We start from the raw sequence: 11,402 nt of genomic DNA, 5'->3' as shown, positions 1-11,402 counted from the left end.
GGCCGCCCTTTCATCGGGATACGAAACGCCTCGTCCCTACGAGATCAGTCCCGCGATTTTCGGCCGCCCCGGGAGCTCTCGGAAGGCGCGAACGCTGCCGCACGGATATTTCAAATAAATCGAGCCGTTCGCCTGGCGACGGCAGATGGCGGCACCGGCACGGACGGGAACGGCTCGCGCGACTCGGCTCGGCTCGGCTCGACTCGGCTCGGCTCGCCGCGCCGCGCAGCTCGCGGAGTGACAGCTCGCCGAGAGGCCGAACTGTCATCGGCGGTGGCCGCGCGCGCGTCAACTAACGTAACCCGTGGTCGGTCGTGGTGTGTCGCGAGTAATAATCGCCGTCGTGCCGGGGGTTGACGCGCGGCGTGCTCGCGCCGGCTTTACGGACGCGTCCGGTCGGTGTCACCGCGCGTTACGAGGTCCCGTCCGTTTTTTTTCCTCCCGTCGAAAAAGCCGACGGCCGCTGCCGCCACCGCCGCCGCCGCCGCCGCCGCCGCGCGCGCACGGTGGGTGCGCACGCAGGGGAGAACGGCTCGCTCCGCTCGCCGCCGCCGCCGCCGCCACCGCCGCGCCGGCTCGGCCAGTCTACTGGAAGATTCCATTGTGAGAGTGAGCTTTCGAAAAGTTTCGCGGAACCGCCGGCGAGCACCTCGCGGATTGCCGTCGTCGAGCCACCGGGACGCCCAGACCCAGGTACGGTGTCCAGTCCTGTCGACGGCGCCTTTTGCGAAATTCGCCGCGAGTGCCTGCGCGTGCCTGTGTGTGCGTGCCGCGTATACGTGTGTGTGTGTGTGTGCGCGCGCGTTGTAAGCGAGAGAAAGAGGGAGACAGGTTGAGGTTATTACAGCGGTCGCTCTCTCTGGGTTCAGCTGGGCTCTCAGCTGATGCACCGACCGACCGGTTCGCCGCTGCCCGTAGGAGTCGTCGATTCCGCGAACGCGACACGGCGACGGTGTGACGGGCCTCGGCTGATCCCACTGGGACGTCGATCTCGGGGATCCTCGCCGTCGCGATCCGCGCTGCAATTCGTCCAATTCGCGCGACGACGGCGAGGAAATTCGGGGAGGAATCGCGATCGCGTCGTCGAGTCTGACCCGATCGACGACGACAACAACCCCCTCCCCCGCTCGTGTCGAAGGCACGGATCGGGGAGGGGTAGGGGGGGGGGGCTCGGTTAAACCAGGGGTTAGCGCGAGCCGAGGTCGGCGGAATCGACTCGCGTCGGGTCGCGTTGATGTGACAACAGCCCGGGCTCGCTCTCGCGTTGTAGCTCCGTCCGATGGAGGCCCTCGCGTCAGGTCGCTTTCGGTCACTCGGGCAAACCGCGTCCGTGGGGTCCGCCTCTCGAACGATTTTCATTCCAAAACGCATCCCGCGACAGATTTCTCTCTCGCGACGAGAGAGGTTGTCCAGCGCGCGGCTCGCGACGTCGACCTCGGTCCAGTTGCCCGTGCGACACCGCGAGGATCCCCCCCATTTCCAACGCCGAACCGTCCAAGTTTGCGTCTGAAACGCGAGCGCTCTTTCAAAATGTGTACGAATCTTTGGAGATGTACTTGCGCGAGTAGTAGCTCGGGTTCACAATGCCCGTTTCCACCAATGTAGATTAACTTTGACCTCGGTTTAACTTACTTTTTACCATTTTCTAGTCTCAGGAATTGGAAAAAGATGACTCGGGGCCCCGGCTTCGCCAAACGTCGCTCAGCTTTGATCTTGGTTTAATTCGTGCTCGTCCCTTTCTAAAGTAACAGCTGGAAAGAGACAGAGAACGAATTAAACTGAGCTTAAAGTTAAGCGACGTCGGTGAAACCGGGCCTCAGTCGTGCAGGAATTAAAGTTAATCCGCCCTGGTAGAAATGGACGCCAAAGTCAAATTGTTTCACTTGTATTTCGCTGATGTAGTTAACATTGTGCTTGGTTAAAATTTTCGAAGGAACTCTGGCTCGGTCGTCTCGACCGCGCACCCCTTCCGCTCCCATCGAGAGCAGAAACGACTCTCCTCGCCCTCTCATACGAGTACGTGACACTTTGCGCATCGGCGATTTCACCTCGCGAGACTCTCGCGGCGCGTCGATTCCCAAGCGCCTGACCTCTGCGACGTCGGCAATACGGTGGCCGATTGATATCTCTCGAGGTGGACAGCGAGAAAATCGGCGTCTCTTTCATTATTTCAGGGAGAAACTCTTGAACCGACTCGGATTAAGTGGACCAAAGTCAAATGTTTTACTTCTCTTTCGCCGCGTTAACGTCGTGATCTTTTCCCGACGAAAATTTCCGAAGAAATACGAATTGATTAACGCTACGTTCGCATATATCACCGCCCCGGTGTATCATTTTATCTCTGTCGCCGAACGTTCGCCGAACGTTTCAACGAAATAAAGATAAAACGATACACTTGTGTACTCGGGTGATATATCCGAAAGCAGCCTAAGACGAGATCTTCATTCAGACGCTGATTGCAAGACAGCAGTAATTTTTAATAAATAAACGAGAGGGAAAGAGAGAGTGTGTGTGAGTTTTAGGCATTAAAATTTTGTGACGTCTAAAGCCTAATCTGCAATGTACGTCTACACCCACGGAAAAAATTTCCGGATCCAATGCTATTACACTTGAATGTATCATAAAATAGGATCGATATAGCGCCAATCATATTTCTTATAGAGAAAGGGATATTTTAATGTTAAATGAAAAATTCTAAGATCTAGAATAAAATGATAGTATCGTCTTTTGTCGAATATCGCGGTGCCAACTTGGTGCGTTGTAAGATGGAGGGACAATTTATTCTAAACGCGAGAATATATAAACTTACACATAATTTATTCTTGTCTCAATATAGTAAATCAATCTTTTTTTAATTCAATAGAGGACAATAAGAATTATTGATTTTCTTTTGATGTCGTCTTATTTTTATACTAAATGAGTTGTGAGAAATATAAATGCGTGAAGAATATTTTTTGTTTCTGTAACAGAAATCCTTTCTGAGGGTGTAGAAACATTCTTTTTTGTAGTCAATAAATACGTTTAAAAAATTTGTGTAAATTGATACGTTGTATGATCGTACATTGTCGCCAAAGTTTCGAAGCGTTTTGATTCGTTTATATAAAACAGAGTGTTTCTAGAAAGCAGAAAGCACATTGTAGATTAGGCTTAATAATATATCGCTGCAATAACTCGCAAGCTGGTTATTTCGTCTACATGTTACCCTCTATGTACGAAATATTAACGTATTCGTGTTAGCTTATTGAAAGATCGGTCTCGCAAGGTGGTTGTCGAAAATACAAGCAAGATAACGCGGTCGTTCCACGTTGAGAGTCAAATTTCGTCCACGCCCACGAGCGAAAAGGCCACTCCATTAAGTAGCGTGCTACTTAAACTACGTGAATCGGCATTGCGCGGTGCGCATAATTGCACAGGTGGGAGCGCTCATTCATCATTCGCGTAATTTCGAACCGTCGAACAGAACAGGCCAAGTCGGATTTAGCCGCGAAAAGGCAGGGCGACTTTGTCGACGCGATAATCCAGGAAGAAAAGAATAAACATATTCATCGCCACTCATCCGGCCACGCTCTAATCATGAAATCTCATTACGAATCTCCCGCCTGAGAATAAGAGAAAATAATTCGCCGAGGACCAAAGTAATCTCGTGTAATGTCGTTCATTCTGAAGTAGCTCGTCTTTATGCCACTCTTGAGAGGCATTGTCGAGAACGGCGCCATACATTGCAATTTAATTCCGGATCCTTATTATAAGATTTAATTATGCAGGGCGTCTCGCGCGTCGCTACTGCATAAACCATTCAAATTGAGAAGTTCCGCGCGAGCTAAGCGCAATAGAGATGGTCGCGTCCTCGAGGTTGTACTTTTCCAGATACTTAATAGAATTCTAACGCAGTTAATTATAAAACTATATACGTCACATTTCGAAACGGCACCCGAGTACGAGTTTTGAAGAGGCGCTGGACAATTGCGTAAGCGACCTATCGGGGATTTTTTCCTTGTTTACGTCATAACATTTTTAGTTTCATAAAAACACGTTTCATAATTCGCGACGCGACGCGAATTTACGCGCGGAGGTCACTTTTCGGCTCTTACGCAACGTCGCGCCGCCGAGACACCGCTCTCGACGTCGAGAGGCTTCCCCTACGGAGGGCGTACGGATATTCGCGAAAGGGCAACGAGGACGTCGCTGTCGCGGCGGCACCGTTATCGCTCGCGAATCGACTCGCTTTTCCGTGAAGCGCCGCGCGCCGCAAACGTCGAGGTCACCGCGCCCGGTTGCAGCTGAGCTTCCAGCTGACGAGCGGAGGCTGCGACCGGTTCGCCATGCTCCTTCCTCCCCTCCAGCTGTATTTCGCGCGCGCTCCGTCTCTCTCCCTCCCTCTCCCTGTTCCTCCCCCTCTCTCGTTCTCTCCACGCGTTCCTCTTCCATCGACCACCTCCTCCTTTTTCCCTTTAAATCGCCTTTCACGTGCTCTGCCTCCGCCGTCGTCTCTTTCCTCCTCCTCTCCTGCTCTTCTGCCTTTTCCACCACCTCCTCCTCTTCCTCCTCTTCCTCCCTCGCTCGCTCGCTCGCCCGTCCGTACGTACGTCCTACCCCTCTTCAGAAGTTCGCATTGTTCGTCGCGCGCGCACCGCCGGGAACGGCCGACTTGGTTGAACCAGTTCCGAACCGTTTCGTTCGCGCGTCTCTTTGGCACGTTCCGCGTGACGGCGAACGCGCGCCGTCTCGAGTAACGCGACCGATCGTGAGGGACAAGAGTGCACGTTAATTTGGGGTGCGAGGAGAAAGAGAGAGGACGAGCACGCGATCGCGCGCTGATGTTACGGGCTACGTCAATCGCATCTGCGAATTTCGTCGCAAGAGTCACTTTCGAGCTATCGTCCCGAATGAATCGCCCATAGTGGAGGAAAGAGTGGATCTCTAATCGATGCTTCCTCAGCGTTGTTTGAGCAATTTTCGCCGACCGATAAAATGTGAGATACGTCCCGTGAAATACACGTCATCCCGTTTATATTTTGACTCTTGATCGTCTACGGCGATCAGAAGCCTCGATCAAATTATCAGTGAACTCTACAATATCCTGGAATACCACTAGGTGTTGAGGAAATGGACGGAGTGAGGCGGACAAGATACCATCTGCATCTCTTTCTAGTAATTCTTGGTGAACGATTTTCTCTCTCATCTTATACGTGCAAGTGGGATAGAAATAATGAGATAGAAAATCGTTGGTCAATCAGTATTGCTGCACGGAGAGAATTTTCTCTTAAAATTTATCCTGAAAATCATGCAATCGTGGGACAACTTGGCACTTCGAAGAATCTTATGAGAGTGTTTTAAAAGTTTACCGTACATTCTACTAGTAACACGTGTACTAATTGTAAGATAATCACCACTCTCTAAAACTCGATCAGTAGATTACTCTCTAAAATTTGTGGAGTGAAAATACTGCCATGGAGTGAAGTGTTTACTCCATTGGAGTTAATATTCACTCTGTTGGAGGAAATATTCACGCCAATAGGGTGAACATTTCACTCCATGGCAGTATTTTCACTCCACAAATTTCAGAGAGTAAGAACAGCTATTAACATGCTATTAGCGTGACATGTTGAAGAACTTTACGAGAGTTTCTTGAAATTTTATCATACATTTTACTGTCTCTCTGAAAGTCACTCAGTGGATTATCACTGAAAACAATCAACAGTCACTGATTTACAGTTATAAGTATACCACTGAAAATCGTAGCGATTCACCTACAACCATAGACCAGTGACTATTCGTTGTTTTCAATGATAATCCACTGATTGACTTTTCGAGAGATAGTAAAATGTATGGTAAAATTTCGAAAACCTCTCGTAAATTCATCCAAATGTCACGTTCCACGAGGGTAAATTTTAAGAGAAAATGATCTCCGTGTATGCAGTGGTACCTACTTGTCCGTTTCACTCTGCTCTCTAGAAGTCAAGCGATAATCCACTGACTGACTTTTAGAGAGTGACTATTTTCTTCCATTTGAGTAGGTTCCAGCATAGAGTTCGCTGTCTATTAAACAAAAGTTTGCAACGTTTAGACTCAGTCCGGAGCGCCAAGCGTATCCACGAGGGGGTGAGACGTTGAATCGCGTGTTTGTATCGCGAACCAGTCTTTGGGCAAAAATCTCACCCCTCGTCGGAGCAGCGCGACAAACGGCCGATTATGGTTCACAAGAGCTTGCTCCGTGAGACGCGATAAAAAAGGCGACGACGCTCGACCGGCGCCCGGCGGCGAAATATTGCGGTACTTCTGGAAATCTAAACGACTCGAAATTGCAAGCTCGTCGCAATTGTGCTCGCGAACACGCGATATTCGACGCGTTTCGGGTCTCTCGCTCGCTAGGCTAGACTAGAGACCCTACACTGAGAAAAATGCTTTGATTGTATCAACAAGACATGTATGATAGAATGTATTTTGGTTAAACCAAACAAAATTTCTAGTTAGCACGATAGGGCTCGATATTTCATAACCAGAAGTTTGCAAGACTTCACTACACAACTGGTAAATCCTAAAGGAATCCTGATTCGTCCATTTTCTAACAGACGACTGGTGTAATCTATCAGATTTTGTTTCAGTGTATATTCATAGACTGGCCATAAGTGTTCGTCAAATTCCCGCGAGTGAGAGAGAAACATAGGTCGTAGAATCGTAGAAGACTAAAGTAGCCTATGTTTCTCTTTCACTCGCGGAAATTTAACGAACTCTTATGGCCAGTCTCTGATTACAGGGTCTCTAGGCTAGAGACGGCTGTGAGCGCGCACAGCCTCGCGTAGAGAAGCTCCGGTTTAATCATCGATCATTCGCTCATTAGTAAATTCAATAAAGGGGAAACGCGATAATTTAAGTTTATTTTTCCCCGTTGCCCGCAATTCATTTTACGCGCTGAACACTCGTGGATTTATTTCGCGGACCTGGTTGAAATGAGCCCGGTGGCATTTCCGATTGGCGAACACGTGCGCCATTAAACTCGTCGGGGGACGGAAACCCCCGGTGTCGATATCCGACAACGAGACCCGGGCAAACTCGGGCAAAGTGAATCGATCGGCTCTACTCGATCCGTTGCGCCGGCGTTTTTTAAGTATCGCGAGTTAGCCTACGCGCGCGCGGCGTAGATCAACCAGAAAGAAACTCTCCGCGCAGTTAAATTGATCGTAATTGGGCTGCCGTCGGCGGCAGTAAAATGTTGCGATCCCGTCGTTCGACTGCGTTTTATCGTCGCAACAACCGGTTGCATTGTGGATCGCCTCGCTCGTAAAAACGCCGATTGTACGGGGGCCCCGATCTCCCGGCCGGCGGGGAAGAGAGAAAAATGCACAGACCGGTATTCCCGCCGCGCATTTAGCGCTAAACGCTCGCCGTTCGCTCCGCAGTTTGTTCTTTTATTTAATGCGAGACTCGTGCTCGATTTCAGCGGCGCGCAAGGGCTCGTTGTTTGAAATTAAATATATTTGAGAAGGAGAGAGCGTACGAAGGTCCAGTGGATAAATTAACGTCTACGCTGGCTGAGAACATTCGCGGTATCGCTCTTCCGTCTTTGCACGCTCTGCTTTCTTCGCGCCGGCGATACGACGATCATTTGTCGCGATAGAAATTACCGTTCTCGTGCGAAACGACACGTGTCACGCCACTCTGTACTAAATAATTCGAACTTCTCCGCGGAAACATTCCCGTTTCAGTAATCTCGTCATTGCCACGATAAGCATTAATTGCCGTTACATCGCGCCGGTAAAGCTGCCACCTCTCCCTCTCCCGATTTGCAACTGCGTTACGCGACAACACGCGAGAATCGTAAAATCAACAAGGGGGATGCAATTTCTCGGTAATCGCGTCCGGCGTAAATTGAATTGCGGTAGTTGGAATTTTTCGTCGCGCTAAGAGATGAAAGGAAAAAATCATATCTAATGAGCTACCGAAGGAGGTGTAAAATGTGCTATTTGGACTTGAATTTCGCCGAGACACGAGAGCTATACCCGCGCAAATCACGCGCTTTGAGGATTATAAGATATTACTTCGGGAAAACACTTTGCCGGCCTTCAACGTGATAGAAATATATCCTCTCGGCTCCCTCGGGTACCCGGTAACTTCGATTATGTAACGTGGATTGCAGTGCTTCAGTCGAGGGTTAATACTCGTTTGCGGGACAACTTGGCTAAAGTTCATTATCGCGCTATACCCAATTCATATCACACGCGGGTGACTACGCGAAATAATTGATTACCTCGATCTTTCGTGCGAGTGCGCGTGTCATAGCTTTTTTATAATCTCTATTAAGAAGAATTGCCATTAAAAAAAGTATGTATGTTAGAGGAAAGTCCTCTATTTATGAGATAGGATTCTAATATGAGATGGTAGATTTTCGACGTCCAAATTCAATCACGAATCTTTTTTTCGCAACGATTACACGATCTAACGATCAATTTTCCACTAAACAGATTTCACTTCAAGGACAATAAATTTATGATGGCACCAACAGATGATCCCAATTAATTTAGCAGAATCTCCGCTGTCCCATATTAGGAGCCTATCTCATAATAGGAGACGTTTCATTATACGAACATTTAAAAGACGTGCAATGAAGATAACCGTTTTGAAAAATTTGTAATTAAATTTAATCAGGAGAGAGAAAAAGAAAAGAAGTGATGGAGGTAACAAATGAGCCAATAAAATGATTCACAAAATTGGTCGATATCGCAACCGTAAAATGTAAAAACCGTGTTAAATGTATATACGATCATGTTTATTGCGCCACTTTTAAACAAGTATTAAAAATCGCAGGTAGTTCGACACGTGCTCGACGTGTGCAGGTCGATATAAACGCGTGGCACATTGTAAAATTTAGTAATGAAATTTATATTTATTTGCTCTATATGCAATACTTCTTCTAGTTTTTAAAATTTGGTGTTTAAGTGGTACAGGAAGATAAAGATAAAACATAAAATTTCTAATAAGAACTTTAGAGCATCTAGTTCCTGATAAGAGAGAATTCTGAGTTACAATCACTCACATAAATCAAAGCGATTATTATATTGGCTATTCACTGAATATTCATCTCTAACTCTGCCCCCACTACTAATTTCTTGTAGCGAAGTTTTTACGTAAAATTCAACTGAAAGTTAAACGAATGACGACGATAATTGTTGAATCACTTCTTTTAGAAAGCACTTTATTTTAAAGAGACGAGTAGAGGCCAGATTTTTTTCGCGCATGTGATACGTTTTTACATTTGGCACAGAACGGATAAAACAAGTTACTCGCACAATTGTATGGACATTGCCAAATGTTTTCTGTGTACTTTCTAGAAAATCATATCGAGAACAGTTTTAGAATATAGGAAAATGTCTGAAAAAAGCGGACACGCGTGAAGCGCTGTTCATTAATGCGAGAATCACGTGTTACGTTAAACGTAATATATACCAAGGTAAAAAAAACCACTTGGAATATTTCACTCCTAACGAATGACTAATGACTCAGCTTAGTTTAGCAAAAGGATCGATTGTCCAACAGTATTGCTCAACCGGCCGTCATTCACTGGTGCATCTATCGTACGGTTGGCAACCGGCACTCGCTCGCTCGCTCACGACGCAAGCGTTTCGTTGTTGCTAAGCGGCCAGATTTCTATGCGCGTTGCGCGACTGCATTCTGAGAATCTCGGCGTTGAGAGCCGCTGGGGTTAGGCACTCGGGCGGGGAGGCCTTCGGTAGGCATCGCAGACAGCGAGGCGCTGCTCGTGCAACGGCGTGTGTCATTCGAGAGATTGAATAATCGCCGCGTTCCGCGCGATTCGAAAAGTGCAATCGATATCTCGCGTACGCCACGGCCGCCGCGGCTGATAACCGATAACGAACGTCATCCCGATCGACGTGCGAGAATGCCGTCGGTTATTAGCTCTCGGCCGTGGTAGGCAGATAGAAAGTTTCGCGAAGCCGCAAACGATCCGCGTCGCTACAAAAACTCACGCGCGTGCGACTAATTTTAATAAAATGTACGATGAAAGTGTTACGCGACTTTTGCATATATGACTTCGGTCAATTTTGTTTTTCACACAATGGAATACACGCTGTCTAGATTTCGTAACCAGGTTGGCTGTTGCAATCTCAATGAGGTTTTTTTTTCCGTGATTAATGACACGGCACTCGCCAATGCGCTCTAAGCGCATGTGAGTTCTTGCGCTATAAATCATTTTAACGATTAATTCGTTAAATCACCATATACCGAAAACTTTTTACCGCGCGGCCTGGCCGTGTAACGTTTGCGAATTATTTCGTATTCCGTGTAACATTGCTATATACATGTATAGTTTATTCCACTTGTTGATGCGAACGAATTAACACACTAAATTCGGAGATGGAACTAGCATTATTGCACGCGATACGAAATCCGTGATTTATTTATGAGAGAGCTAATTGCATTATCGAGTTTTACATTCTACACGGTTCCGCCTGACGCGTTAACATAATACAAGGCTCATTTGATAGATTTTTTTTTCGCCAGATGTAAAACAGCGTGAAATGTTATCCTTGGCAACATAATCGTACATTTTTTCTTATTTGCATATTATTATCGAGCTTCCTGCCTCTCCTTCGCTCTCTTATAAAGATAATTAACCAGAATAGAACAGTTTATGTATTAGAAACCTTCGCTGTTTATCGTTGTTACTTCCACAGTCGCATTGAAAGGAACGAACGTGGAAGTACGAAGTAAAAGTCCAGCCGAGAGAGATGAAGTTATCAAGTGTAATATCTGTATTACCATATCCGCGTGGAAATACGAGCGTGCTGCATCGGGGCTCTAATTAAAATGCCCCGGGTATCTTTCGCTTTCGCCTGCTTTCGATATAAATTTCGCGCGATCTTGGATAACGATCTCGTGCACCTTATCAATCTCTTTCATTTGCGGCAACACGCCGGGAAAACGTGATTGTAGTAATTCAGAGAGCCTCCTCGGGATACTCGCGCGAGTATTACTCGAGACACGCTATTCCAAAGCAGATTGATATCAAAAGTGGTAAACAATTCTTCGATCGTTCACGGTGTAGTGTTTTTTTTTCTATTTTTATCACTCCTGACGATTCTTTCAAAAGCTGTTCAAGGTAAAGCAGGTGCGGTTCCTTCAAGTCTATTCTACACTGGACGCAAAACGCAAGACGCTAAGCCGCGACGCCAAGAAATCGGCCAATGACAGCCGATCATTCTTCTCATATTTCACTGTGATTTGTCGATTTCTTTCGTTGCGGCTTGTGGCGTCTTGCGTTTTGCGTCCATCGTAGAATAAGCTTCACTGCGAAATCAAGCTCTTGCCGCGGAATTCGGTGGGTCGTCGGCGCACAGACCGCGGTGGCGGCCTTTTGACAATGCAACATATCGACTCGCGCG

The 11,402-nt window shown here is 47.3% G+C and overlaps 1 protein-coding gene across 1 annotated transcript in view; it reads left to right on the top strand.

Moving 5' to 3' along the window:
* Positions 1 to 561: 561 nt before the first annotated feature.
* LOC105568156 (sestrin homolog) overlaps positions 562 to 11,402 on the top strand; it is a 193,659-nt gene continuing 182,818 nt past the window's right edge. Inside the window, exon 1 of the mRNA XM_012023585.1 lies at positions 562 to 693. The gene's annotated coding sequence lies outside the window, so the exon portion shown is untranslated. The remainder of the gene's footprint in view (positions 694 to 11,402) is intronic.

Source organism: Vollenhovia emeryi, unplaced genomic scaffold (genome assembly GCF_000949405.1).
Source record: "Vollenhovia emeryi isolate VEMERY1.0 unplaced genomic scaffold, V.emery_V1.0 DF939131.1, whole genome shotgun sequence".
Classification (NCBI taxonomy): Eukaryota; Metazoa; Arthropoda; class Insecta; order Hymenoptera; family Formicidae; genus Vollenhovia; species Vollenhovia emeryi.
The sequence above is the reverse complement of the archived record's forward strand: the minus strand, read 5'-3'. Positions and strand labels throughout refer to the sequence as shown.